The 23,900-nt window shown below is 45.4% G+C and overlaps 1 protein-coding gene across 1 annotated transcript in view; it reads left to right on the forward strand.

The window, feature by feature from the left end:
• The window catches only part of LOC143962515 (uncharacterized), a 189,382-nt gene that overhangs the window by 140,557 nt on the left and 24,925 nt on the right, over window positions 1-23,900 (forward strand). The gene's annotated exons all lie outside the window — the stretch shown is intronic.

The raw sequence follows: 23,900 nt of genomic DNA on the forward strand, positions 1-23,900 counted from the left end.
GCAGCGGTGCACCTCAACCCTATGTATTGTGGACCGATAACAGTCCTTATAGAATAGCAGACTGTACCTCACTCAACCCTATGTACTGTAGCACCCTAGACCAAGTTACCAGTCCTTATAGGAACTTTTGTGGACCAAGCAGGTTGTGTGTTAGTGATTAGCAGACTGTACTTCAGTCCCTATACCAATGAAGGACTGCTGCAGTATAAGGCAGCGGTCAGCAGTGGTGCACCTCAACCCTATCTATTGTGGACCGATAGCAGTCCTTACAGAACAGCAGACTGTACCGCACTCAACCCTATGTACTGTAGCACCCTAGACAAAGTTACCAGTCTTTATAAGAACTTTTGTGGACCAAGCAGGTTGTGTGTTAGTGATTAGCAGAATGTACGTCAGTCCCTATACCAATGAAGGACTGTTGCAGTATAAGGCAGCGGTCAGCAGTGGTGCACCTCAACCCTATCTATTGTGGACTGATAGCGGTCCTTACAGAACAGCAGACTGTACCGCACTCAACCCTATGTACTGTAGCACCCTAGACCAAGTTACCAGTCCTTATAAGAACTTTTGTGGACCAAGCAGTTTGTGTGTTAGTGATTAGCAGACTGTACTTCAGTCCCTATACCAATGAAGGACTGCTGCAGTATAAGACAGCGGTCAGCAGTGGTGCACCTCAACCCTATCTATCGTGGACCGATAGCGGTCCTTACAGAACAGCAGACTGTACCGCACTCAACCCTATGTACTGTAGCACCCTAGACCAATTTACCAGTCCTTATAGGAACTTTTGTGGACCAAGCAGGTTGTGTGTTAGTGATTAGCAGACTTTACTTCAGTCCCTATACCAATGAAGGACTGCTGCAGTATAAGGCAGCGGTCAGCAGTGGTGCACCTCAACCCTATCTATTGTGGACCGATAGCGGTCCTTACAGAACAGCAGACTGTACCGCACTCAAGCCTATGTACTGTAGCACCCTAGACCAAGTTACCAGTCCTTATAGGAACTTTTGTGGACCAAGCAGGTTGTGTGTTAGTGATTAGCAGACTGTACTTCAGTCCCAATACCAATGAAGGACTGCTGCAGTATAAGGCAGCGGTCAGCAGTGGTGCACCTCAACCCTATCTATTGTGGACCAATAACAGTCCTTACAGAACAGCAGACTGTACCGCACTCAACCCTATGTACTGTAGCACCCTAGACCAAGTTACCAGTCTTTATAAGAACTTTTGTGGACCAAGCAGGTTGTGTGTTAGTGATTAGCAGACTGTACGTCAGTCCCTATACCGCTGAAGGACTGCTGCAGTATAGGGCAGCGGTCAGCAGCGGAGCACCTCAACCCTATGTATTGTGGACCGATAACAGTCCTTATAGAATAGCAGACTGTACCTCACTCAACCCTATGTACTGTAGCACCCTAGACCAAGTTACCAGTTCTTATAGGAACTTTTGTGGACCAAGCAGGTTGTGTGTTAGTGATTAGCAGACTGTACTTCAGTCCCTATACCAATGAAGGACTGCTGCAGTATAAGACAGCGGTCAGCAGTGGTGCACCTCAACCCTATCTATTGTGGACCGATAGCGGTCCTTACAGAACAGCAGACTGTACCGCACTCAACCCTATGTACTGTAGCACCCTAGACCAAGTTACCAGTCTTTATAAGAACTTTTGTGGACCAAGCAGGTTGTGTGTTAGTGATTAGCAGACTGTACGTCAGTCCCTATACCGCTGAGGGACTGCTGCAGTATAGGGCAGCGGTCAGCAGCGGTGCACCTCAACCCTATGTATTGTGGACCGATAACAGTCCTTATAGAATAGCAGACTGTACCTCACTCAACCCTATGTACTGTAGCACCCTAGACCAAGTTACCAGTCCTTATAGGAACTTTTGTGGACCAAGCAGGTTGTGTGTTAGTGATTAGCAGACTGTACTTCAGTCCCTATACCAATGAAGGACTGCTGCAGTATAAGACAGCGGTCAGCAGTGGTGCACCTCAACCCTATCTATTGTGGACCGATAGCAGTCCTTACAGAACAGCAGACTGTACCGCACTCAACCCTATGTACTGTAGCACCCTTGACAAAGTTACCAGTCTTTATAAGAACTTTTGTGGACCAAGCAGGTTGTCTGTTAGTGATTAGCAGACTGTACGTCAGTCCCTATACCAATGAAGGACTGCTGCAGTATAAGGCAGCGGTCAGCAGTGGTGAACCTCAACCCTATCTATTGTGGACTGATAGCGGTCCTTACAGAACAGCAGACTGTACCGCACTCAACCCTATGTACTGTAGCACCCTAGACCAAGTTACCAGTCCTTATAAGAACTTTTGTGGACCAAGCAGGTTGTGTGTTAGTGATTAGCAGACTGTACTTCAGTCCCTATACCAATGAAGGACTGCTGCAGTATAAGGCAGCGGTCAGCAGTGGTGCACCTCAACCCTATCTATTGTGGACCGATAGCGGTCCTTACAGAACAGCAGACTGTACTGCACTCAACCCTATGTACTGTAGCATCCTAGACCAAGTTACCAGTCCTTATAGGAACTTTTGTGGACCAAGCAGGTTGTGTGTTAGTGATTAGCAGACTGTACTTCAGTCCCTATACCAATGAAGGACTGCTGCAGTATAAGGCAGCGGTCAGCAGTGGTGCACCTCAACCCTATCTATTGTGGACCGATAGCGGTCCTTACAGAACAGCAGACTGTACCGCACTCAACCCTATGTACTGTAGCACCCTAGACCAAGTTACCAGTCCTTATAGGAACTTTTGTGGACCAAGCAGGTTGTGTGTTAGTGATTAGCAGACTGTACTTCAGTCCCTATACCAATGAAGGACTGCTGCAGTATAAGGCAGCGGTCAGCAGTGGTGCACCTCAACCCTATCTATTGTGGACCGATAGCGGTCCTTACAGAACAGCAGACTGTGCCTCACTCAACCCTATGTACTGTAGCACCCTTCACCAAGTTACCAGTCCTTATAAGGACCTTTGTGGACCAAGTAGGTTGTGTATGACTGATTAGCAGACTGTACGTCAGTCCCTATACCGCTGAAGGACTGCTGCAGTATAGGGCAGCGGTCAGCAGCGGTACACCTCAACCCTATGTATTGTGGACCGATAACAGTCCTTATAGAATAGCAGACTGTACCTCACTCAACCCTATGTACTGTAGCACCCTAGACCAAGTTACCATTCCTTATAGGAACTTTTGTGGACCATGCAGGTTGTGTGTTAGTGATTAGCAGACTGTACTTCAGTCCCTATACCAATGAAGGACTGCTGCAATATAAGGCAGCGGTCAGCAGTGGTGCACCTCAACCCTATGTATTGTGGACCGATAACAGTCCTTATAGAATAGCAGACTGTACCTCACTCAACCCTATGTACTGTAGCACCCTAGACCAAGTTACCAGTCCTTATAGGAACTTTTGTGGACCAAGCAGGTTGTGTGTTAGTGATTAGCAGACTGTACTTCAGTCCCTATACCAATGAAGGACTGCTGCAGTATAAGGCAGCGGTCAGCAGTGGTGCACCTCAACCCTATCTATTGTGGACTGATAGCGGTCCTTACAGAACAGCAGACTGTACTGCACTCAACCCTATGTACTGTAGCACCCTAGACCAAGTTACCAGTCCTTATGAACTTTTGTGGACCAAGCAGGTTGTGTGTTAGTGATTAGCAGACTGTACGTCAGTCCCTATACCAATGAAGGACTGCTGCAGTATAAGGCAGCAGTCAGCAGTGGTGCACCTCAACCCTATGTATTGTGGACCGATAACAGTCCTTATAGAATAGCAGACTGTACCTCACTCAACCCTATGTACTGTAGCACCCTAGACCAAGTTACCAGTCCTTATAGGAACTTTTGTGGACCAAGCAGGTTGTGTGTTAGTGATTAGCAGACTGTTCTTCAGTCCCTATACCAATGAAGGACTGCTGCAGTATAAGGCAGCGGTCAGCAGTGGTGCACCTCAACCCTATCTATTGTGGACCGATAGCAGTCCTTACAGAACAGCAGACTGTACCGCACTCAACCCTATGTACTGTAGCACCCTAGACCAAGTTACCAGTCTTTATAAGAACTTTTGTGGACCAAGCAGGTTGTGTGTTAGTGAATAGCAGACTGTTCGTCAGTCCCTATACCGCTGAAGGACTGCTGCAGTATAGGGCAGCGGTCAGCAGCGGTGCACCTCAACCCTATGTATTGTGGACCGATAGCAGTCCTTATAGAATAGCAGACTGTACCTCACTCAACCCTATGTACTGTAGCACCCTAGACCAAGTTACCAATCCTTATAGGAACTTTTGTGGACCAAGCAGGTTGTGTGTTAGTGATTAGCAGACTGTACTTCAGTCCCTATACCAATGAAGGACTGCTGCAGTATAAGGCAGCGGTCAGCAGTGGTGCACCTCAACCCTATCTATTGTGGACCGATAGCAGTCCTTACAGAACAGCAGACTGTACCGCACTCAACCCTATGTACTGTAGCACCCTAGACAAAGTTACCAGTCTTTATAAGAACTTTTGTGGACCAAGCAGGTTGTGTGTTAGTGATTAGCAGACTGTACGTCAGTCCCTATACCAATGAAGGACTGTTGCAGTATAAGGCAGCGGTCAGCAGTGGTGCACCTCAACCCTATCTATTGTGGACTGATAGCGGTCCTTACAGAACAGCAGACTGTACCGCACTCAACCCTATGTACTGTAGCACCCTAGACCAAGTTACCAGTCCTTATAAGAACTTTTGTGGACCAAGCAGTTTGTGTGTTAGTGATTAGCAGACTGTACTTCAGTCCCTATACCAATGAAGGACTGCTGCAGTATAAGACAGCGGTCAGCAGTGGTGCACCTCAACCCTATCTATCGTGGACCGATAGCGGTCCTTACAGAACAGCAGATTGTACCGCACTCAACCCTATGTACTGTAGCACCCTAGACCAATTTACCAGTCCTTATAGGAACTTTTGTGGACCAAGCAGGTTGTGTGTTAGTGATTAGCAGACTGTACTTCAGTCCCTATACCAATGAAGGACTGCTGCAGTATAAGGCAGCGGTCAGCAGTGGTGCACCTCAACCCTATCTATTGTGGACCGATAGCGGTCCTTACAGAACAGCAGACTTTACCGCACTCAACCCTATGTACTGTAGCACCCTAGACCAAGTTACCAGTCCTTATAGGAACTTTTGTGGACCAAGCAGGTTGTGTGTTAGTGATTAGCAGACTGTACTTCAGTCCCAATACCAATGAAGGACTGCTGCAGTATAAGGCAGCGGTCAGCAGTGGTGCACCTCAACCCTATCTATTGTGGACCAATAACAGTCCTTACAGAACAGCAGACTGTACCGCACTCAACCCTATGTACTGTAGCACCCTAGACCAAGTTACCAGTCTTTATAAGAACTTTTGTGGACCAAGCAGGTTGTGTGTTAGTGATTAGCAGACTGTACGTCAGTCCCTATACCGCTGAAGGACTGCTGCAGTATAGGGCAGCGGTCAGCAGCGGTGCACCTCAATCCTATGTATTGTGGACCGATAACAGTCCTTATAGAATAGCAGACTGTACCTCACTCAACCCTATGTACTGTAGCACCCTAGACCAAGTTACCAGTCCTTATAGGAACTTTTGTGGACCAAGCAGGTTGTGTGTTAGTGATTAGCAGACTGTACTTCAGTCCCTATACCAATGAAGGACTGCTGCAGTATAAGGCAGCGGTCAGCAGTGGTGCACCTCAACCCTATCTATTGTGGACCGATAGCGGTCCTTACAGAACAGCAGACTGTGCCTCACTCAACCCTATGTACTGTAGCACCCTTCACCAAGTTACCAGTCCTTATAAGGACCTTTGTGGACCAAGTAGGTTGTGTGTGACTGATTAGCAGACTGTACGTCAGTCCCTATACCGCTGAAGGACTGCTGCAGTATAGGGCAGTGGTCAGCAGCGGTGCACCTCAACCCTATGTATTGTGGACCGATAACAGTCCTTATAGAATAGCAGACTGTACCTCACTCAACCCTATGTACTGTAGCACCCTAGACCAAGTTACCAGTCCTTATAGGAACTTTTGTGGACCAAGCAGGTTGTGTGTTAGTGATTAGCAGACTGTACTTCAGTCCCTATACCAATGAAGGACTGCTGCAGTATAAGGCAGCGGTCAGCAGTGGTGCACCTCAACCCTATCTATTGTGGACCGATAGCAGTCCTTACAGAACAGCAGACTGTACCGCACTCAACCCTATGTACTGTAGCACCCTAGACCAAGTTACCAGTCTTTATAAGAACTTTTGTGGACCAAGCAGGTTGTGTGTTAGTGATTAGCAGACTGTACGTCAGTCCCTATACCGCTGAAGGACTGCTGCAGTATAGGGCAGCGGTCAGCAGCGGTGCACCTCAACCCTATGTATTGTGGACCGATAACAGTCCTTATAGAATAGCAGACTGTACCTCACTCAACCCTATGTACTGTAGCACCCTAGACCAAGTTACCAGTCCTTATAGGAACTTTTGTGGACCAAGCAGGTTGTGTGTTAGTGATTAGCAGACTGTACTTCAGTCCCTATACCAATGAAGGACTGCTGCAGTATAAGACAGCGGTCAGCAGTGGTGCACCTCAACCCTATCTATTGTGGACCGATAGCAGTCCTTACAGAACAGCAGACTGTACCGCACTCAACCCTATGTACTGTAGCACCCTAGACAAAGTTACCAGTCTTTATAAGAACTTTTGTGGACCAAGCAGGTTGTGTGTTAGTGATTAGCAGACTGTACGTCAGTCCCTATACCAATGAAGGACTGCTGCAGTATAAGGCAGCGGTCAGCAGTGGTGCACCTCAACCCTATCTATTGTGGACCAATAACAGTCCTTACAGAACAGCAGACTGTACCGCACTCAACCCTATGTACTGTAGCACCCTAGACCAAGTTACCAGTCCTTATAAGAACTTTTGTGGACCAAGCAGGTTGTGTGTTAGTGATAAGCAGACTGTACTTCAGTCCCTATACCAATGAAGGACTGCTGCAGTATAAGACAGCGGTCAGCAGTGGTGCACCTCAACCCTATCTATTGTGGACAGATAGCGGTCCTTACAGAACAGCAGACTGTACCGCACTCAACCCTATGTACTGTAGCACCCTAGACCAATTTACCAGTCCTTATAGGAACTTTTGTGGACCAAGCAGGTTGTGTGTTAGTGATTAGCAGACTGTACTTCAGTCCCTATACCAATGAAGGACTGCTGCAGTATAAGGCAGCGGTCAGCAGTGGTGCACCTCAACCCTATCTATTATGGACCGATAGCGGTCCTTACAGAACAGCAGACTGTACCGCACTCAACCCTATGTACTGTAGCACCCTAGACCAAGTTACCAGTCCTTATAGGAACTTTTGTGGACCAAGCAGGTTGTGTGTTAGTGATTAGCAGACTGTACTTCAGTCCCTATACCAATGAAGGACTGCTGCAGTATAAGGCAGCGGTCAGCAGTGGTGCACCTCAACCCTATCTATTGTGGACCGATAGCGGTCCTTACAGAACAGCAGACTGTGCCTCACTCAACCCTATGTACTGTATCACCCTTCACCAAGTTACCAGTCCTTATAAGGACCTTTGTGGACCAAGTAGGTTGTGTGTGACTGATTAGCAGACTGTACGTCAGTCCCTATACCGCTGAAGGACTGCTGCAGTATAGGGCAGCGGTCAGCAGCGGTACACCTCAACCCTATGTATTGTGGACCAATAACAGTCCTTATAGAATAGCAGACTGTACCTCACTCAACCCTATGTACTGTAGCACCCTAGACCAAGTTACCATTCCTTATAGGAACTTTTGTGGACCATGCAGGTTGTGTGTTAGTGATTAGCAGACTGTACTTCAGTCCCTATACCAATGAAGGACTGCTGCAGTATAAGGCAGCGGTCAGCAGTGGTGCACCTCAACCCTATCTATTGTGGACCGATAGCAGTCCTTACAGAACAGCAGACTGTACCGCACTCAACCCTATGTAATGTAGCACCCTAGACAAAGTTACCAGTCTTTATAAGAACTTTTGTGGACCAAGCAGGTTGTGTGTTAGTGATTAGCAGACTGTACGTCAGTCCCTATACCAATGAAGGACTGCTGCAGTATAAGGCAGCGGTCAGCAGTGGTGCACCTCAACCCTATCTATTGTGGACTGATAGCGGTCCTTACAGAACAGCAGACTGTACCGCACTCAACCCTATGTACTGTAGCACCCTAGACCAAGTTACCAGTCCTTATAAGAACTTTTGTGGACCAAGCAGGTTGTGTGTTAGTGATTAGCAGACTGTACGTCAGTCCCTATACCAATGAAGGACTGCTGCAGTATAAGGCAGCGGTCAGCAGTGGTGCACCTCAACCCTATCTATTGTGGACCGATAGCGGTCCTTACAGAACAGCAGACTGTACCGCACTCAACCCTATGTACTGTAGCACCCTAGACCAAGTTACCAGTCCTTATAGGAACTTTTGTGGACCAAGCAGGTTGTGTGTTAGTGATTAGCAGACTGTACTTCAGTCCCTATACCAATGAAGGACTGCTGCAGTATAAGGCAGCGGTCAGCAGTGGTGCACCTCAACCCTATCTATTGTGGACCGATAGCGGTCCTTACAGAACAGCAGACTGTACTGCACTCAACCCTATGTACTGTAGCATCCTAGACCAAGTTACCAGTCCTTATAGGAACTTTTGTGGACCAAGCAGGTTGTGTGTTAGTGATTAGCAGACTGTACTTCAGTCCCTATACCAATGAAGGACTGCTGCAGTATAAGGCAGCGGTCAGCAGTGGTGCACCTCAACCCTATCTATTGTGGACCGATAGCGGTCCTTACAGAACAGCAGACTGTACCGCACTCAACCCTATGTACTGTAGCACCCTAGACCAAGTTACCAGTCCTGATAAGAACTTTTGTGGACCAAGCAGGTTGTGTGCTAGTGATTAGCAGACTGTACGTCAGTCCCTTTACCAATGAAGGACTGCTGCAGTATAGGGCAGCAGTCAGCAGTGGTGCACCTAAACCCTATCTATTGTGGACCGATAGCGGTCCTTACAGAACAGCAGACTGTACCTCACTCAACCTTATGTACTGTAGCACCCTAGACAAACCAAGTTACCAGTCCTGATAAAGAGCTTTGTGGAACAAGTGAATTGTGAATGATTAGCAGACTGCAGCAGAAGGGCAGCAGTCAAGTATAATATTCTTTCTATATTTGGAAGAAAGAGTATTATACGTGTACAAGCCTATTACCATACTACTGATACCAGTCCTGAAAAGAACATTTGTGGAACTAATAGTAACAGCAAGTCTTTAAACTGACCCTCACTGCCTGACACACTGCTTCCTTCCTGTCCCTATACAAAGTGGCAATAAAGAGGAGACTGGAACGATTAGTGGTTACTGGAATAGCTCTTTTGTGGACCTGATAGTAACAGCTAATGATGATGATGATGATGATGATGACTAATCTGGCTGTCCCTAAAATAGCAGCAGACACAGCGCTCTGTCCCTTTCTCTAAACTGACAAAAGACACTCAGGCTGCTGCAACAATCAGTAGCACAGCAAACCTATATACACCTAACACCTATACCAGTCCTGAAAAGAACTTTTGTGTACCAAATAGCTAGCGATTTATCTCTCCCTACTCCACACAGCAACCTTTCCCTATAGTGACAGAAGAAAGAATGTAAAATGGCCGCCGGATCGGGTGTATTTATAGGTTAGGGGGAATGTCCAAGTGTCCATGTGCTGTCATGTCTCAATTGGCTGTCCTGTACCCCATGATGGATGTGTCATCATAGGTCAAAGTTCTTTTACACATTAAACACGTAAGTCCGCCGGGGCGAACGACGGCAATAGGCGAGCAAACGAGCGGACCGCGAACGACCAAAATTCGCCCCGAAACGACCGCCGGGCGAACCGTTCGGCCATCACTAGTCTAGGTCCTCATCAGGGCCTAGCAGTAGGGGAGAGACTAAACTTATAGATTTCTCCTCTGGGGATGAGTGTGTTCAAGAAATGTAAAGTATAGTTATGTAGTTCCACAGATGTTGTGGTTTCAAGTGATATGATTTTGTTATAAGTGTAATGTGAATATTACCTGATGTTGTTTTTGTAAAGTTTTGATTTTCTTGTATGTTAGCAGAAAACTATTAAAAAAATATCCACCTATATAGCTAGCTATATTGCTCTTTTTAAATAGAGCTTGCAGTCAGTTGTAGGAGATTGTGCATGCTGTCTGCGTGCCCTGACCGCAGTATACACCGTTATATCCACCTATATAGCTAGCTATCTTGCTCTTTTTAAATAGAGCTGCCAGTCAGCTGTAGGAGATTGTGCGTACTGTCTGCGTGCCCTGACCGCAGAATACACCGTTGTATATCCACCTATATAGCTAGCTATCTTGCTCTTTTTAAAAAGAGCTTGCAGTCAGTTGTAGGAGATTGTGCATGCTGTCTGCGTGCCCTGACCGCAGTATACACCGCTATATCCACCTATATAGCTAGCTATCTTGTTCTTTTTAAATAGAGCTTGCAGTCAGTTGTAGGAGATTGTGCGTGCTGTCTGCATGCCCTGACCGCAGTATACACCGTTATATCCACCTATATAGCTAGCTATCTTGCTCTTTTTAACCACTTCCCGACCAGCGCACGACGATGTACGTCGACAGAATGGCACGGGCAGGCATATTGGCGTACATTTACGTTCAATATCGAATGCCGCCCTGCCATCGGGAGCGCGCCGCCAGCGGCGCGCTCCCGCGCTGGTCGGGACCCCCGTGAGTCTGGTCGCGGGACCCGCGGACTCAATCGCCGCGGGCATCCCCGCGATCGTCTCACGGAGAGGCCGAATGGAGGAAATGCAGAGTAAACAGCATTTCTCCATTCTGCCTAGCAACTAGTGATGCTGATCTCTGCTCCATATGATTGGAGCAGAGATCAGTGTTCACTAAATGAAAGCCAAACCCCCCCCCACAGTTAGTAACACATCCCTAGGAACACTTAACCCCTACACTGCCACCCACTGGTTAACCCCTTCACTGCCAGTGTCATTTACACAGGAATCACTGCATTTATATAGCAGTGATTACTGTATAAATGACAATGGTCCCAAAAATGTGTCAAAAATGTCCGATGGGTCCCCCACAATATCGCAGTCACAATAAAAATCGCTGATCACCGCCATTACTAGTAAAAAAAAAATAATAAAAAATTATTAATAAAAATGCTATAAAACTATCCCTATTTTGTAAACGCTATAACTTTTGCGCAAACCAATCAATAATCGCTTATTGCGATTTTTTTTACCAAAAATATGTAGAAGAATACATATCGGCCTAAACTGAGGGAAAAAAATGTTTTTTTATATATTTTTGGGGGATATTTATTTTAACAAAAAGTAAAAAATAATGCGTTTTTTTCAAAATTGTCGCTCTATTTTTGTTTATAGCGCAAAAAATAAAAACCGCAGGGGTGATCAAATACCACCAAAAGAAAGCTCGATTTGTGGGAAAAAAAGGATGTCAATTTTGTTTGGGAGCCATGTCGCACGACCGCGCAATCGTCAGTTAAAGCGACGCAGTGCCGAATAGCAAAAAGTGGTCTGGTCTTTGACCAGCAAATTGGTCCAGTCTGAAAGTGGTTAAATAGAGCTTGCAGTCAGTTGTAGGAGATTGTGTGTGCTGTTTGCGTGCCCTGACCGCAGTATACACCGCTATATCCACCTATATAGCTAGCTATCTTGCTCTTTTTAAATAGAGCTTGCAGTCAGTTGTAGGAGATTTTGCGTGCTGTCTGCGTGCCCTGACCACAGTATACACCGTTATATACACCTACATAGCTCTTCTCTAATTGAGCCATTTGCCATCTGCAGGAGTGGGTGCTGTGTGTGCCTCCAGCACAATATACACTACCCAATTGCTGGTTTTCCCATCTCCCTTCAGGCCATTACCATGTCTGGAAGGCCAGCAAGGAGAAGCAGACAGGCATGAGCTGATAAAAGATGGCAAGCAGGCTCTGTGTTTAGAGACAACAGTGCTAGTCGTGGACGTGGTGCATCGTCATCATCAGCATGTGGCCATGGGACACGCTTGTCCTTCTTTTCGGCAGCTGGACATGTTGAGCCGCAACATGCCGAAGACTTGGTAGAGTGGATGACCAAGCCCTCTTCATCCTCCTCATCCTCTCTCACCCAGGCTCAGGGTACTAGCAAAGCAGCTGCCAACGCATCGTCTTCCCTCCTTTCAATGTCATCATCAGTGACTTCCCTAGACCCACCACGTCCTCCTAAAGAGTCTCCTGAACTCTTTGAGCACAGTGTTGGATACATGCTCCAGGAGGATGCCCAGTGTTTTGTAGGCTCTGATGATGATACTAAGCTAGAGGAAGGCAGTAGCGTGAGCGCAGAGAGAGGGGATGCTCAAGAAGGACAGCAATCTGGCAGTCATGTTCCACAAGCTGCAGCATACTGCCAGGTTTGCTCCAGCAATAAAGAGGGAGGGGATGATGAGGGCACTGACTCCACGTGGGTGCCTGGTAAGAGAGAGGAGGAGGAGGCACATGTCCAACGAGGCAGGATGCCCTCCGGGGGCCAGCTTAGGGGCAGCACACCGACTGAATCACACCGCAGAGGTCCGCCTGTGCAGGGCGCTGCCTCTGCGTGTTATTCTAAAAGTTCTTTGGTGTGGGCCTTTTTTGAGACGAGTGCATCAGATCTCACCACTGCTATTTGCAACATATGTCTCAAGCGTATCTTGCGTGGCCAAAACATCAGCCGCTTGGGCACCACATGCTTGACCAGACATATGTTGACTTGCCATGCAGCTCATTGGCAAGCGTACCTAAAAGACCCACACCAAAGAACAAAGCAGACCTCTCCTTGCTCCTCATCAGCTGGGATCTCCAACCCCACTAGACCTTCAGTCCTCTCTGAAACCTGCTCTGAGAGGAATGAAGGTGTAGAATTAGGTGTGTTACAGCCAAGTGCTTCCGGGCACTCTGCTAGCAGTACACCCACGTTTGATTATAGCAGGCCAATGTCCCTGCCCCAGCTGCTGGACCACCGAAAGCCATCCACATGCCCAGCGGTTGAATGCTAGCTTGGCTAAATTGCTAGCACTTCAACTGCGGCCTTTTCAGTTGGTAGACTCGGCCCCCTTCCGTGAGTTTGTACAATGTGCGGTTCCTCAGTGGCAGGTCCCCAAACGCCACTTTTTCTCACGGAAGGCGATTCCGGCTCTCTACCGGCATGTGGAAGGCAATGTCCTTGCCTCGCTGGACAGGGCGGTCAGCGGTAAGGTGCATATTACCGCTGACTCATGGTCCAGCAGGCATGGACAGGGACATTACCTGTCTTTCACGGCCCATTGGGTCACTCTTCTGGCAGCTGGGAAGGATGCAGGACAAGGTGCAGTAGTGTTGGAGGTTGTTCGGCCACCACGCCTCCAAAATGCTACTATTGGTTGTGACACACCTCTCTCCTCCACTCCCTCCTCTTCTTCTTCCTCCATGGCCTCCTCCAGTGCTCTGTCCTCAGAACCACCGGTGCTCCATAGGCGTTCCAGGGGCTACGCAAGTACGCAGGAAAAACGATGCCATGCCGTGCTTGTGCTGGTTTGTTTGGGGGACAGGAGCCACATTGGGGCAGATGTTTTGTCAGCTCTGCAGGGGCAGGCCGAGAGGTGGTTGACGCCACGCCAGCTTAAGCCAGGAATGGTGGTTTGCGACAATGGCACCAACCTCCTCTCCGCCCTCCGACAGGGACAACTGACCCATGTGACCTGTGTGGCTCACGTCCTTAACCTGGTGGTGCAGCAGTTCTTGGGCAGGTACCCGGGCTTACAGGATGTCCTGAAGCAGGCCAGGAAAGTCTGTGTGCATTTCCGCCGATCATTTAATGCCTGTGCTCGGCTGGCTGAGCTCCAAAAGGAGTTGAACCTGCCCAAGAACCGCCTTATATATGACATGCCCACCAGGTAGAACTCAACGTTGGCCATGCTTCAGCGGCTGCACATGCAGCAGAGGGCCATCAATGAGTACCTGTGCACCAGGACAGGGTCAGGGGAGCTCAGTTTTTCTCACCACGCCAGTGGGGCTTGATCAGGGATGCATGCACTGTCCTGTCACCATTTGAGGAGGCCACAAGGATGGTGAGCAGTGACAGTGCATGCATCAGTGACACTGTACCTCTTGTCCACCTCTTGGAGCATACGCTGCATGGAATAATGGACAGGGCACTAGAGGCAGGAAGAGGAGGACTTTCTTGCCTCTCAAGGCCCCCTTTATCCAGACAGTGTTCCTCCTATGCCACCCATCACACAGGAAGAGGAGGAGGAGGAGGAGGATGATTGTGTCAGTATGGAGGTGGAGGCTGGCACTCAGCATCAGCAGCAGTAGCAGCAGTCTTGTAGGAATGGTTTACAGTCCCAAGAAACCTGTGGACTTGTACGTGGCTGGGAGGATGTAGCTGCGGATCATGTTGTCCTTAGTGACCCAGAGGACTCCGGACCGAATGCCTCAGCTAACCTACGCTGCATGGCCTCCCTGATCCTGCAAAGACTGCGGAAGGATCCTCGTATTCTTCAGATCAAGGAGAGGGACCATTACTGGCTGGCCACTCTCCTTGATCCACGGTACAAGGGTAAGGTTGCCGACCTTATCTTGCCATCGCAGAGGGAGCAGAGGATGAGATATCTCCGGGAGGCCTTGCAGAAAGGTCTGTGCAACGCGTTCCCAGAGACTGGGAGGTTACAAACTCCTGGTCCTGGACAACGTGTTGCTGAGGCATCGGTCAGAAGGAGCGGTGGAGAAGGTGGCCGTCTGAACGATGCGTTCAGACAATTTTTTAGTCTGCAGCCCCAAGGTATGATTGGTTCCAGCAACCATCGCCAGCGTCTGATTTACATGGTGCAGGAATACCTAGGGGCAAGGTCAGACTTGGACACCTACCCCACCGAAAATCCTCTGGCTTACTGGGTCTTGAGGATGGATCACTGGCCAGAGCTTGCACAGTATGCAATTGAGCTACTGGCCTGTCCTGCATCCAGCGTTCTTTCGGAACGCAACTTCAGTGCTGCTGGTGGCTTTGTTACCGATCACATGGTGCGCCTGTCCACCGACTCAGTTGATCGACTGACCTTCATCAAGATGAATCAGTCTTGGATGCTTATACATCAGCATAAAAACACAACTCCTTTCTCTCTATTCATTTCCCTGAAGAAGTCACGTGACGGTGACGAATGCGCAAGGAAGGAAGCGAGAGAGACACTAGGAAGGACATTGGAACGCACCGTTCGTTACTTTGCTTGTTGCTCTATTACTGCAGTTTTTATTCACTCAGAATGTGAGTACCCTGTCACTATACTTAAATAAAATTCAATTAGTTTAAACTACTACACTATGGGACATTATCTCTTTATCTTGTGAGGCATACCTATCCCAGGAACAGGAGCCAGTTACCTACCTATACTATTAAGGCTGTAACCTCACAGCCGTGAGGCATACCTATCCCAGGAACAGGAGCCAGTGACCTACCTATACTATTAAGGGTGTAACCTCACAGCCGTGAGGTAAGGGCACATCCATCCACGTATTGGATAAATAGGAGGATTAAGTCACTGCACATGTATGCCTGCATGGATCACTGAAGTTCAAATCTAGTGCTTCCCCTTAGAACACAGCACGTCCACCGGACTGAATATCCCAGATTGATTTCTAGCACCTTATTTTTATGTGTTTATCATTTCACCTGCGTTGTAACGTTCTTTTACTGCTAGCACTATTTGCACTTTATAAACACTGCATGCATTTTGTTATATTGGATTGATTGTTATCTGTGTTTTTTCACTTGGCACTTTATAAACACCGCATGGAACATGCATTTTGTTATATTGGATTGATTGATATCTGTGTTTTTTCCACTTGGCATGTCACATGGGATTGTGCTTATGTGATTATTCTCACTGTACACTTCTAGTCATATATTTTGGACTATCACCTTAAGTTATATATTCATTTATTGTCAGCATATTTTATTGCAGTTTTGCACAGCACCCACGATTTGTATGTCTATTGTTTCAGGCATTCATCCATTACTGTGAGCTTTTCTTTGTATGGCACTCTATCAGAATCTATATTTGATTGCCACTCTCTAACATTTATTTTAGTTTAGCACGTACCGAACAAGGATTTGTGCACACCCAGACACATATAATTTTACACTAGCACTTTTTGACCTTTACCCTCTTATCCTTTACCTGTATACTCATCTGTTCCCCTTCCCCCTCCCTGCCGTTCCTTTCCCTTCCCCTTTTTCTTTTCTCCTTCCCTCTCTTTCTCCCCCCTTCCCCCCCCCTCCCTCTCCCCTCCTTTCTTGGATTTCCCCATTTGCGCAACACTAAAACCACTTAATCGATATTGCTCAGGGAGTAGGTGAAGCTCCCTTCAGTGTTTGCAGCATCCCTTTATTCCCCTTGTCAAGGTGGTTGGCGCAGAGGTACTTTATACACTAACCGCCTGTATACTGCTGTTCTGAGTATATAGGGCCTGGGGGCCACACGTATTTCCTTTTTTTAATATGGGCACGGGGTTCCCCTTAATATCCATACAAGACCCAAAGGGGCTGGTAATGGGCAGGGGGGGCTACCCATGCCATTTTTCTCAATGCTTTTCATCCATATTGCCGGAACCAGATATAACATTAAAACCGCAAGCAGTTTTAAATGGTGTTATTTCTGTTAAATGTCATTTTGTGCAGGGACTGTTCCAAACATGGGAAACATGTGGCACTTCACAGGCATACTATAGACACCCCCCAGGCACGATATTTAAAGGAATATTTCACTTTTTTTTTTCACTTTAATCGTCATTAAAATCAGTGCTCCCACCAAAAAGGCCATTTTTAAAAACATTTTAGGCATTGACCCATGTCCCCTGGGGCAGGAGCCAGGTCCCCAAACCCTTTTTAGGACAGTATATTGCATATTAGCCATTAAAATTAGCACTTTTAATTTCAAACGTTCAAGTCCCATAGACAATGGGGTTCTAAAGTTCGTACGAATTTTGGGTCCGTTCGAAAGTCCTGGTGCGAACCGAACCGGGGGGTGTTTGGCTCATCCCTAGTCCTGTATAATTTCAACCTTTATTTCAACGTGAAGCAGGAAAGAGGGAATACAGGCAAAACCCTGCCACAGGATGTTCTATACACGTGATTCTATGTTTTTGAGCTATGTTTTTGAGCTATGTTTTTCAATTTCTGCTAATGTAAGCATTTTCATAGTTATATGATTATTCAGCATATTGAAGTATAATAGGGTTAGATAAAACATATTTCTAAGCATTTTAAACTTAATGAAGATAAAGTTATATTTCTATGCATATTCATAGCTGACATTTAAAGGTATAATACTTAATTTCTCTAACATCTCCCTCCTTTTATACTCATAATGTCACTAATTCAAATATTCAGGTTCTTTGGTTTACCAGGTATTATCATTTAGACAAATAAGTCTTTTGAAAGGTGTGTAAATTCATCTTCATCAGGTTCCGGGTATAGTTCAGTGTTCTGCAAAAGCATAGTCTTAGTTAAAGATGTGTCAATCAGTCTTTGGAGAATTCCTCTAGTACAGGGAATGCAGCAACATCCACACAGCATAAGGACCGTGACTGCCATGAAAACAGAGATGAGCAAACTTTTTGCAAGATCACCCCATTTACCAAACCATTTTTCGAAGAGTCCTGTTAGGGGGTTCTCTACACCAGAGTTCTCAGTTAGTTCCTTGGATAACATTTATAGGCCTTGCAAAGCCTACAAATCAGGTGCCATCATGTATTGTTTGGAATAAAAGTGCAGCAGAAGGTGCTGAACATTTTGCATACCTTGCCCCTTTCTGCCAGCAATATTTCCAATGTTATACGGTTCTGCCACGCTGTCAAAGAGGTGGCGTCCAGTTGTCATGCTATACCTTTGATAGCATCTCTGGTTTAATTCACAAACCTCTGCTGGTTGTAATAGATGTAGCTTATCCAGTCGACGTTCTTATTTGGCTGTGCCCATAGGAAGAGTGAGGTGATTCCTGCTGTTACTTGATTCTGCGTGTTAAACTCCTCATGGAACACGGTTGTCAAATGATCCTGGACACTTAAGTCACTTAAAATAGTGTTTACCTGGTAGTCTCTTCAATTTGTTAGACATAGGAACAATATAAAAGGGAAGCAACAAGCGAGTAAGGGCACAGCTACCCTCCCATCTAGGTGGCAGTCTGGGCCTTAGTTTCTTGTCCCCACACAGCCACCAAACATCAGCCAGTTACCGTTTCTGTTCCTGAAACCATTTTAGTTGGTACTTAATGTCTGTAGTTGATGTTGTAGTTACACAGTATTCAGGAGATAGAGTGCCAACCTTTGTACCATCCTTATCTTTGTTAGAGAAACAAGTACAATTTTCTGGTAGTGCTTGTACTGAGGGGGGTATACTTTGCATTTTAGTCTTAGGGTAGCTCTTTTTCTCATTTACACATTCTGACCCAGTAATATTTTGTGAAAACAGTCTTGTTATACAAGTCAAGTCTATTTCCTTTTCAGGGAGAGTAAAGGTGGTTAGTTGTGGCCTTGGGTTTGTACAAAAATACAATCACTTAACCTCTTTGCTTGGGTTGTGTATCTGACCCATTCTATCCATTCATATTTGTCTCCAAATCCTGTTTCTATACTTAATTGTTCCTTGTAGGTAAAATCTGTTTTAACGAGGAAAGACTAAGTTGAAACAGAGTTGGCTCTGGGGCTGGGGTGTCCTGACTAGGGGTTATAACCTAAATAGTGATTCTCTTTAGTAAGTCAGATATTGTACCATATATAAATTTGTTGTATTGTTTGATTTACAAAATGGGAGCCATTGCTACTGTAAACCAGAGAGGGGATCCCTTGATGTGGAATCACCTCTTTGATTAGTACTTTGACCTGTCAACAATAACTATACAGTACTTAATCTCACATTTGTTCAATTCAATAAAATCCATGCATATTGTGTGAAAGGGATAAGGGGGCTGTGGGAAATGACCCCTTAAGAGTCTCAGGGCACCATGTGCATGGTATCTGTTACAAATCAGACATGTGAGACAAAATCTTTAGAGTAGTTTTGTAAACCCATATGTTGTGTACACCCTGTACCATCCCTCCTTTTGAGTTATGGGCCTGCCCATGACTCAATAACACAGCATACCTGAATAGTGATGTAGATAAATTGAGTTTACCTTCTGTAAATGTGTATATACCATTGAACCATATAACTGGGTACCACCAATGTCGTAGGTGTCAGATCTGTAGGTTGAATAAGAGTAAAAAGAGAAAAACTGAATCCTTTGTCTCTACCAGTACCCAGAAAGAATATCAAATTGAACCCTTTATAACGTGTAGCTCTAAGGGTGTTGTATACCTTTTGCAATGCCCTTGTGGGCTCCAATATATAGGGAGAACCAAGCGAGCTATGCAAGTACGCTTGGGTGAGCATATCACAAATATTAAAAATGGGTATAAATTTCACTCAGTATCCAAACATTATGATTTACATCATGGCCGTAATCCAGCAAACACCCTATTTCTGGGTATAGACAAGTTTAGTGCACATTGGAGGGGGAGCTCCCTGGTGCGTGATTTGTCTAGACTAGAAATGATGTGGATACATAAAACCCGGTGCTATACTCCATACGGTCTCAATGTGGATGTTGACGTGAACGCCTTCATAGACAATAGCTAGACCCTTTTTTATGTGAACCACTTCCGAATTCCTGGGTCGTTCCGTATTCTCGGTCCTGATATGATTAGAGAATTGTGGAATTATCCACCTTTTGACAAATTAGTGAAGTACACTTCGAAGTACACTTTGAAGTATAGCAATTAATTATTGATCTTGTGGGATTTTTTCCATCTATCCGACATCATCCCTTTCGAGGTGATGTGAAGGGTTTATCCCGCTTCAAGTACTGACCAGTAAGACTTGGTTGAGTGGTTCTGGCCACCCTCTGTAATGTTTTAGGTCACCCTGTGAACGAGCTCTGTTTATCTTTTTAGGTGGGTAAAGAGGAGGGCCTATGGTCTCTGTTACCTACATATGGAGATATCATAGAACCCCTGACCTTTGAGGGCTTAGTATCGATTAAAATGTTAGATATTAGGTGATATGAATTAATATTAATATTTGACTGTCCTTTCTTAAGAGGTCTGCCATAATTGGTGAGCGACCCATAATAAATACCAATCAATACCCTCTCTTAAGAGGTCTGCCATAATTGGCGGGCGACCCACAATTAAGTATGTGATTGTGGTCCCCCCCTGCGGGTTTGGGTTAACTAAGCTCACTTGGGGATGGTTTTGTTATTTGTGATGTATGTAGCTTATTTGAGGTTTTTCCCAATGGCCTATGCTATATAAGGCCTAATTGGAATAATGTCCTGTATACGAGAATGTTCCTTTCCTTCTGTATAGAGTTTTATGTAATTTTTAGGTTTAGGTAGTGGCCTGATGGTCTGATGACCTGACAGTGTCCTCTTCTTATGTGGAAAACTTAGGTCGGGGAATGATGGTGGGCCCTCCTATATTCTGGGTGCAGTTATTAGAACTGTGCGTTCGGGTAAGGGGGGTTGATCTTGTCCGATCGTGCTCTCATAAGTGGTAGGTATGAGACCGGATTATACCATCATATATGATCCCATTTAGAGAACAGGCTAGTCCTGATTCTCTAGACTATTATTTAGTGTGGTTTATTTTTAAAGATCTTTTAATTTAATAAAAAAAGATCAAATGAGTACGAACCTATTTGTGAAACGGTTTGTGTCCGATTCCTTACAGCGTTCGAGTTTTTAGCTCATTTTATTTTCTTTTAATGATCAGGGCGAACGTTCAATTTTGCCCATTTCTAAAATGGCTGATTAGGAGCTGTAGCCAGGAGCTTGGAAGTGGGCGGTTACGTTCTGTAGCTAGTGAGTATTTAGGCGGAGGGTCAGCGCGCCGCCCGTACCCCAGGAAGACGTCACTTTTGACGAAACGACGTAGGGTGAGCGGCGTGCTGACGTTACCGCCATTCCCCGTCGACCAGGAAGGACGGGCAGTGATAATAAGAGAGAGCCGGCCGGCTCGTGTTTGTACTTACGCTTGTACTCAACTGGAATTTGTGAGTTTGTTTTACCTTATTTCGTTCGTAATAAATTTTTATGCGGAGTTACGCTATGGGAGCCTTTTTTTCTTGTCTTATCCCAAAATTCGGTGGAATGTGAGACGTTGTAAGAAAGAGATATAAGAGGTGGAGACGCCAGCAAGAACCCATTGAGGAGACCAGGAACGATCGTTTTTTCTTCATGCCTGTATGATCTCCCTAAAAAGAGATCTTGGCAGCTGGTAAGCCTCATTGAAATAGGTGGTGGATAGAACTTCCTCTTTGGGCGCACCTGCTATACATCTAAAGGGTGTTTATAAAGAGTCACTTCAAGGGACTTACTCCATACCTTCGTTCTTCCCCCTCTTTGGACTTTTTATGTGCTTCAAGTTTGATGTTTTTATACACAATTTTTCTTGACAGTATATATTGTTTTAACACTAGAATTTAACACGTCACATTGTTAATGCTGTAATGTATAAGTTTTAGCGCAGCCTTATTTTTTTGGTTTGGGTTTAGTGTGGGTATCTCACATTGGGTTGCAGCAGGAATTTATATTGTTATTATTTACATCATCATTTTTTTTGTTTTCACTGGCTTAGGCCTTGGTTTGAATTAATTGAGATATTGTTTGGACAGCGCTGTTTTCCAAAAAGTTTTTTAGTATATACCATTGACCAGTGTTGACCCTGTAGATAACCACTTTTGATTTTCACCTACTGGTGATCTTGTCTGCAATTCTAATAAGCATGTTTCATCAATAGCTTTCCGTACCTCATCATTTACTTGGAGATCTGTATTGCCTATGTGTTATGTGCATTCCCTAGGGTAATTGGATCTGTTCCTTTTCTATGTGCTGCACATTTACAAATAGCCACTTGTGCTGGTTTTTGTTCATGTTCTAGAAGGGTAAGAATGAGATCTCTATGTGTGATCGGTTTACCTGTGGATGTAATCATACCCCTATTTTTCCATTGCTGGGCAAATATGTGTATAGTAGAGAAAACATATTGGCTGTCAGTATAACTATTTTTTTCCCTTCCCTTAGACTGCAGGCCCTAGACCGGGCTATAATTTCAGTTTGTTGTGCAGAATAGGAACTGGGAAGGGGTCTAGCTTCAATGACCTGGTCATGTGTTACTATAGCATAAGCTGTTTGATTTATCCCTTTATCGTTGTTTCTACAAGACCCATCAACATAAAAGGAAATGTCAGCATCTAGAAAGGGAACATCAGTGAGATCCTTCATAGGGAATACCCTTTCATCGATTTGAGCCATACAATCATGTGGATCCCTGTCACCAAGTGTTGGCATTAGTGTAGCAGGATTTAATGTAGTACACTTCTTGATTGTAATGTGTAGTCATGCATGATAAATGCCTGACTGGAGATAATTAGGAGATTTTGTCTTATGGTAAGATCACTAAAATAACATGTGAGACCTTTAAGTACTATAGGTGGAACAATACCATCAATGCAGATGACCATATGGCCAATGAGGCTGCTACTACAACTTGTACACAGTGGGGCATATTAGTTAAGTAGAATGGAATTAGTTTGTGTTCGTTCCCATAAACCTGAGTGAGAACAGAAGTCATGTACCCCTCTTTACAATCTACAGTCTGATAAAGGGTTTCTGTAATTTGGCAGGCTAAGCACAGTAGAACCCACAATGAGATGCTTTACCTTTGTAAATGCATCCTCTGCTTGCATATTCCATTGGATGGAACATTTGCAGACATTTGTGTACCATAGATGAGATCAGAAAGAGGCGCTACCTCCGTAGCATAGTTAGCTACCCATGCTCTACAAAAATTTACCATGCAAAGAAATTACATTTCTTTTTTTTTACGTGGTTTGGGGGCTTGAAGGGTGGCCTCTTTTCGGATCTCATCCAGATGTCTGCCTTTTTGAGATATAATGTAACCCTGGTATTTCACCTTGTTTTTCAAAAGTTGTAGTTTAGTTTGCTAACCTTGTGACCTTGTTCTGCGAGGAAATGTATCAGAGCCAAGGTGTCAATTTTACATTGTCACTCTAAAGTAGCCATGTTATTTCCTTCCTTATCACAGTACAGGTATCTTAGGAGCACTTCAGTGTTAGTGAGACTCATTAACTGTTTCTCATAGGACCTATCAGGTCCATAGGTCTTTTTGTAGTACATAGTGCAATAGAGGTTCATCTGGACCTTGTACCCTCCCCTCACAGGTTTTTCAATTATTTCTGTCAGGGTTTTTAATCCCTCAGTTTGCAAATCCAAGCTCTATCACTATTGGGGCTCATTATCCACGGCTGTGATTTGTTTTTCACAGAGCCGATGGGCTTTGAGGCCCCCCCTCCACTGGTACAACAGAAATATCAAGAGCAGGCAACATGTCTCTACTTAACTGGACATTTAGTTGAAATTACAATTGTTCACTGAGCCTTTTTACCTGTCTGTGGATCTTCCACAGTAAGGCCTTCAGACACCGCCTCCTGGTGCATGAACCCATTTGCAGATTTTACATATACTACACCTTTTTTCTTTACTCCTGGGGGCATATCCAGCGGGTGTATCTGGGTCTTACGAGCCCAAGTATCACAAAGAAATGTTGCCCATCTACCCTTCACAACCAAGGTTATTTCTGGCTTGGCTTCAGCATGCAAACAATATTCAGCAGTGCACACATCAAAAATTTCAGATTCTTTCTCATCCTTTCCTTCTGCTTCTCTCTCTGCAGACACACTTTTACCATACAG

This window comes from Lithobates pipiens, unplaced genomic scaffold (assembly GCF_037356315.1).
Source record: "Lithobates pipiens isolate NorthernLeopardFrog02 unplaced genomic scaffold, aLitPip1_a1.2 Scaffold_8, whole genome shotgun sequence".
NCBI lineage: Eukaryota > Metazoa > Chordata > Amphibia > Anura > Ranidae > Lithobates > Lithobates pipiens.